This window comes from Equus quagga, chromosome 17 (genome assembly GCF_021613505.1).
Source record: "Equus quagga isolate Etosha38 chromosome 17, UCLA_HA_Equagga_1.0, whole genome shotgun sequence".
NCBI classification, from domain to species: Eukaryota; Metazoa; Chordata; class Mammalia; order Perissodactyla; family Equidae; genus Equus; species Equus quagga.
In genome coordinates this window covers 246,554-253,872 of record NC_060283.1, presented here as the reverse complement: position 1 = coordinate 253,872, position 7,319 = coordinate 246,554, and positions in this window count along the sequence as shown.

The window sequence follows — 7,319 nt, the reverse complement described above, 5'->3', positions numbered from 1 at the left end:
ACCATCGAGGAGTGCAGAGACGGCCCGCACGAGGAACGAAGATGTCTGCCAATCACCTGTCTGATCAGGGCCTGCTGTGCAGAATATATAAAACTCCCCAACAAACAACAAATAGCCCAATTCGAAAGAGGACAAAGGTCGGAGGGACATTTCTCCAACGTGATGTACAAACGGCCGACAAGCCCGTGAGGAGGTGCTCAACGGCACTGGCCCCCAGGGAAATGCAGACGGAAACCATGAGACCCCACTTCCCGCCCACTGGACCGGCTCTCACCAACAGATGGACAGAAGGAGTGTGAGGGGGGGAGGAACTGGAGCCTCCGCGTTGCTGGTGGGAATGTCAAATGGTGCAGCTGCTGCGGAAACCGGTTTCGTGGTTCCTCAGAAGTTACACGTAGAGTTACCATGTGACCCAGCAAGTCCACGCTCGTCAGAGTTGTAAGGCATTATCTGAAAAAGGCTTAACAGAAACATCTCAAAAGCCATAAAATGTCAGCTTTTGACCCAGCAATCTGATGTCCAGGACGCCACTGGGGAGACTGTCCAAAAGAGGGCAAAAGGACATCATTTTGGCTTTGTGTTTTGTGTCTACAGAAAGCCCATTCTACCTGTTATTTGTTCCATCTTTTTGAAAAAGATGGAAATTACATGAAGCCCATGTTGGGACACTAAGATCTGGTGTATCTCCTGAGGTTGGCATTCTTATCTCTCATAGTCTATCAATTTATATTCATCAAAGCACAATACTAAAAGAGAGCCAAACTGGAATATAATTTAAACGGCTGTTGATGGTTTCCTCTGTGTGCAGATGATTTTTAGTTTGGTGTAGACCCACTTGTCTATTTTTGCCTTTGTTACTTTTGCTTTTGGTGTCAAATCCAAGGAATCATTATGAAAACCAATGTCATGAAGGCAAGGATGCCCACGCTCTCCACTCCTGTTCAGCTTAGTACTGGAAGTCCAAGCCAGAACAATTAAGCAAGAAAAAGAAATGAAAGGCACCCAAAGTGAAAGGAAGAAGTAAAACTATCTGTTTGCGGATGACATGATCTTATATGTAGAAGACCCTAAAGACTCCACAAAAAAACTGTTAGATCTAATAAACAAATTCACTAAAGCAGCAGGATACAAAATCAACATATAAAAATCTGTTGCCTCTCTGTACACCAACAGCAAACCATCTGAAAAGGCAATTAAGAAAATAATCCCATTTACAATAGCATCAAAAGGAATAAAATACCTAGGAAGACACTTAACCAAGGAAATGAAATACTTGTACACTGACAACTATAAGATGCAGACGCCACAGAGGCCACCGCTTCCCAGCCCCGGCCTGCGCCAAGGCGATGTGAGGACCCACCGGAGAACACCTGTGCAGACGCCATGACCCCTCCCGTCACTTCAGATTCTCTGTCACCTGAAAAGTTGGGAGTGCCAGTTAAAACCACAGGAATGCCTGCCCCTGGCCTCAGAGCTGTGAGGTGCACAGCGGTTGGAAGCCATGTAGGCCATGTTTGAGTAACAAGGAAGGTCAGGAGGGAGAACTCTCAGGCATTTCCTATTCAAGGTCTACAGCTCTTTGAGGTCATAGGTATTGGAGGTCATCTCAAAGTGCTGAGCAGCATCACCTTACTGGGTACATCATTTCTACAGAGGTTCAAGGCAATAGGTACAGAGCTTCACAGCAAGTGTCCAGAGCAGGATAAGAGTAATGCTGTCAGCTGGGTTTGCAGGATGGCTCTAAACCAGGAGCCCAAACCTAAAGGCACCAGCTGGACAGATCAAGACAGTGGATGGTTAGGTGAAACATGCTTGCTCTCTAATCTTGTGTAATTGGGTTTCTACTTCCCCAGCATTTACCCGTGTGCACCAGGAGGTGTTCACCACTGCACAGACGCCTCCTGCTCAGGAGACCATCAAGGGCTATATGATTACCCAAAACTACCCTGACCAAGGACTTAAGTGGCTGTGCTGAGCTGAAACTGCTTTGGCTTTGGAGTCAGCCAACTCGTTCGGTGTCAGGAGAGATTCCTGGTCATTTGTTCACTGGCACTCACTCCAACGCATGGGAAGAAAGCTCTTGCCACGGAGGGAAACCGAGTCACGCACACCTCCTGGGAGTTCTTGTTTAGAGCGACTATGGAGATTCAAGGGCAAAGACCTATGAGAGCTCTCTGTTTGGTTATGCAGAGAACAGAACAGTGACTATGGCGGGGCACACTGTCCTTGTAATCTCCAGCTGTCAAGGCAATGGGTTGCCCAAGCATAGGGGCCATGCCTGAAACGTCCACAGTTGAAGGTATAATCGGGGGTGTACATAAGGCTTCTGCGTAAGTGGGGGTATCTATGGACTCATTCATTGGTACAGAGGTGTTAACATTATCTAACCAAGGTTCAGACATTATGTTGTTACACACTGGAAGGCTACTTAAATATATGGGTATATCAAGAAATTTACAGAGGGCCTGCCTGATTTACAATGACGGCCCCACAGAATTTTTCATACAAATATTTGGGAGGCCTTGTTTTCCCCTCACAAGGCAGGGTCAAATTAAAGCAAGGAACAAGTTTAGGCAGCCTTAGCACTCTCAGTCAGTAAAATGGACCAGCAGCTCAATTTAGACAAACAACCGCATCTGGAACCCCAGTGAAATTGCTTATAGGGTGAACTGGGGTCATTACTGTCTTGGACAGACCGAGGTTTCTGATGGCAAATCCAGCAATCGAAGAGGTTCCCTCTTTCGCAAGGGATTGGAAAATGCAGACAAGGGCATTGTCCTTCCAGGAAGGAGAGGGAGAAAATAAAGTAAGAAACAACAGTGGGAAGAGGGTGTACAGGCCTGGTCTGGTCAGCTGGGGGAAGCCATTGCCTCAGGTGTCGGCTGCTTCTCTTCCTAGTCAATTTGATTTGAGGTCCCCAGTGTTTGTACAGGACTGGATGTCAGGAGGAGCCTTCTTCAGCTGTGAGATGTGCACCCAAGGCTCGAGTCCCTGAAGTCTGGCTGCCATCTGGTAGTGAGCAGGACCTGGCATAGTACCCTCCAAGGAGATCTCAAGGGCAGCAAAATTGGAAATGTTAGTTTGTGGAGTTGCAGCAAGACACTTAAGAAAACTAGAAGAATTTAGGATCCAGTCCAGCTTACACATATATAACAACACCTCAAAGACAATTAATAGGACTAGAATTTAATACCTAAGAAGGTACAAACATAATTTCTCTCTACGATTACCCCCAATTTTATTAAACATAATCATAGTTAAAACTAATTTGTTTGTATTAAACTTGTTCTGATAACTGCAGCTAGAAAGGGTGATTGACCATACAAGCTCCTTTTTTTTTGTTTGTTTTTTTAAGATTGCTTTGCTGAAAGCTTGTAAGCAAGGTACTAGGCTGATTTTTCTAGACAATCCTTAAAGCTATGTGGTTATTTTTGAGTCTATGTACCTCTCTCTTGAACATGAAAATGTGGTCAAAGCCTTGATAATATTAGCCAATACTTCCAATTGTGTCCTGTGATAAGGAGAACAGATTCTCAATGATTTTATGCAAATATATATTTGTCATGAAAAGAATACTTAAGAGTGTCCAAGTGCTGGAAGGATCAGGTAGGGAGAAAAAGATAAATGTTTCAACCTCTGTTGCAAAGATACACTTTGCCAAATTGCTGTAAGTTACACATAGCCTAAAGGGGAGGAAAAAGGGGTCCTTTACATCTGGAAAACAAAACGATACAGCAATCAGCCCTCCACTCGAGTTCCAGAAATTTCCACACAGTTCAGTGTTATGATCTTAAAGTTATCAAAACCTGTATTCCAGAGTACTTATTAAAGACTTTCCCGTGAATCTCTTTGAAGATGAAACATCTGTAAAAGTATCAGAGGAAAACAGTAACTGTCTGTAAATGGCAAAAGACTTTTTTTTTCTTTTTTTTTTGTGAGGAAGCTTGTTGCTGAGCTAATATCTGTGCCCATCTTCCTCTATTTTGTATGTGGGACACCGTCTCAGTGTGGATTGATGAGCAGTACGTAGGTCCGCGCCCAGGATCCGAACTTGCAAACCTCGGGCCACCAAAGTGGAGCACGCAAACTTAACCACTCAGCCACAGGGCCAGCCCCAACAAAAGACTATTTTAAAAAGGCAATGGGTAAATGCACTTGACAAGGAAATCTGGGTATTTTTGTGGCATACGCTTTTAGATAGTAACTAGAATTACAAGTGATAACGTTATATCTATTTGACCCAAGTTAAATGAAAGATTTCAAAGGCAAATACAAAAGGTTAAATAGTTGTAAGCCAAACTGAGCTCTTTTAATATTAAGAAGAAGTTGTTTTCCTAAGTAATTAAAAACTTGATAAAAAAAACAACAGGAAATTCTCTTAATAAAACACAAAATCTCTGTTTTCTAGGCATATTATTTAAAAGGTAAAAAAGCTTTCAAAATCTTATCAAAAGTAGGCCAATAGCCCAAGAAAACTTTGTCCTTTTAATAAAAAAGAAAGCTGAATTTTAACTTTGTATCAGGTTACTTTCAATGTAGCCAATCCTAACCATGCATACAATTCCTTCCCCAAGATTCCTTTCCACAAACCTACAACTTTTTAAAGAAACATTCAGATTTTGTCCTTTGTTTTCTCTCAACAAAAATACATTTCCATTCCTCATACCTTTTCTTAGCAAAAACATACATCCTACTTTCCTTCTTACAGAGTCGTCTCTTGTTATTTCTAGTAGCTTCAAACAATTGTGAATAGTCTGTTACTAGAAAATTTATAAATGTATTTCATAATTCCTAGAAGTACATTTTTCTCATGGTAAAATTTCCCATGTGGCACAAAACATGTTTGCCAACAGGCCCAAACATCTTTAGTTTTCCTGCAATTAGAAGCCAAAAGCAGACAGACCTATTTTTAATAATGTTTCACTGTTTTATCTTATTTGGAAATGATCTAGATGTTTAACTACTGCCCATCATGTAGTTTAACTTAGCAAAACTCTAAAGTTTCAAGTTACCAAAAAGATTTGGGGAAGCTGTTTTCAAGTACATGATGGTAACTCTTGAAGACATACCTGTTTTAATTAAACCAAGGTTAAATTAGCTTTATTTACCAAAGATTATCCCAGATCATCTGAACTTGAAACACGTTTGAGTTAGTTTATTATATTTTGGAGAGTTTTGTGAATACCCAATTCATATGAATGCTTGACTTCCTTTAAGGCAATTAAATAAAGCTCTTTTACAAATTAATTTTGGCAATACCATCCAGAGGTGATACACAACCTATCTATAGCATACGCACATAGACATACATAGCATGCAGATAGCCACAGAGATCTCACAGCTTTTATTAGAAAACTTTAGCTATGTTTCAGGTAAAATAACATAAAACTCAAAAGAATAGTTGGATCCAAACTGAGTTTCTGGCATACAGATTAAGTTAAGATTACCTGCTGAGACAGTCGGGTTTTTTCCCCTAAAGATTTTTATTTGAATGCTGTCAAATTCTAGAATTATTTCTCCCTTTTGAGCAGGATGGGTAACTCACCAAGAAGCATCAGCACACAGACAGAAAAAGAAGGCAAATTTTCTCCTAGGAGTTTTGGGATTTATTTGTCTATTATCAAAAGTCTAGGGTAATTTCTATTTAAATTTTCCTTGTAGTTGTTTATTTTCTCCAGTTAATTTAGAGATAGCAATCAGGGGTTTAGCATTTGAATCCTCAGAGAGTCTTATTTTAAAGGGGCAGGTTTTTGCGGAAGGGAAGAGAGGAAGATAGTGCCGGGGGTGGGGCCTGAGCACATGATGGCCACCACACATCCAGAGACAAAGAAGAAGCGGGAGGGGAAAAAAGAGGTCTCAGAAGTCATTTTGCCTTCTTTCAACTGTTTGTTCACCTCAGGTAATTTAAAACTTGTGTTCTGCAAAGAGGCAATTTTGGAGTCTTAAATATCTCTGGAAGCCTTTAGATGCCAATTAAAACAGGCATACCATTCAGTCTGTTTTATTTTAGAGCCATGGCTTTCTGATTTAGTCCTGAGAAAAGCAAGTTTGGGGAGATCAAAAGTTCCCCTTAATGGCCAATGGTGTTCTAAATCAGTCTGTTAAATCAGTTCATTTAGTCAAAAATGCACATGCAGAGGGAATACAGTTTTTAAACACAAAACAGCCCAGGGACTCTAAAGGAGGGCTGCCCTTAGAGCATTCAGATGACTGGGATCCTACTTCTCAAAATTTTCCAAGACCAAAAGAAAATTCCCAGCTAGCCTGATTCCAAAAGGAACCTAGCCTTTCAGTGCACTACCAAAAGGAAAATAACTGAGTACGTACCAAGGATGAAGCATGATGCCAAGGACGAAGCCTTGAACCAGAAAGGACAGAGCCTTTCACAATCCCAGATAAAGTTGGAGTGCTCAAAACACACGCAGAGCGGAGCTGGGACTCTGAGGAGACTGACCAAGCTGGAACTCACAGTCAGCAGCTCGCAGACGCAATGAGCACGGGGCCTCAGTGCCAGTCTCGCACTCGCTTCTGGGGTCCCTGTCTCTCGGGGGTTGCCTCCTTCAGATCCCACTTCCAACACCACTTAACATCAACTTTAAATAAAACAGCCAGTTACCTTACCAGCAAAATGAGGTTATTTGAGAATAGCCAGAGGAATTGCAATTCAGGAGAAGCAAGCCATGGCAAAAACCATAGGCAACGTCCAGAGAACAAAGGCGGGGTTCTTTTACAGGGAGAAAGGGGAGTTGGGAGGGGCTGTTCTAAATGAAAGCTCATTGGGGGGAGTAAGAATTGAGCAGGGTGACAGCTCCTCACTGGCTGAGCTGCAGCGTTTTCCACTGGCTGAGCTTGTCACTGGGCAAGAAGAAATTCTTCCTTCCCCCTCCTGGGGCAGCAAAGTGGTAGCTAACTTCCTGTCTGAGATGCCAGGCACGGCTCCTCCTGGTCAGCGACCAAGGATGCGTGGTAGGGCCGAGAACTCCCTCTCCAGACCTTCCCAACTCCAATTTTACTCGAGGTTTCCTTTATTAATGTTCACAAGAAAAACAAACCTGACCTGACTGACATTTTTATTACATTGTATGACATTTGTATGACACTGCCCCAGTGAGAATAAACATGGTTTTCAAGCACAAAAAGTCTTCACCAAAATCAGCCACATGCAGGACCAAAGAGCAAGTCTCAACAAACGTCGAAGGTCTGAAATCACAGAGAGTCTGTCCCTTGAGCACAGTGGGTTTAAGCTAGAAACTAATTTTTTTTAATGTCTATTAAAAAGGATTAAAAACTAAATAGTCCATTGGTCAAAGCAGGGATCA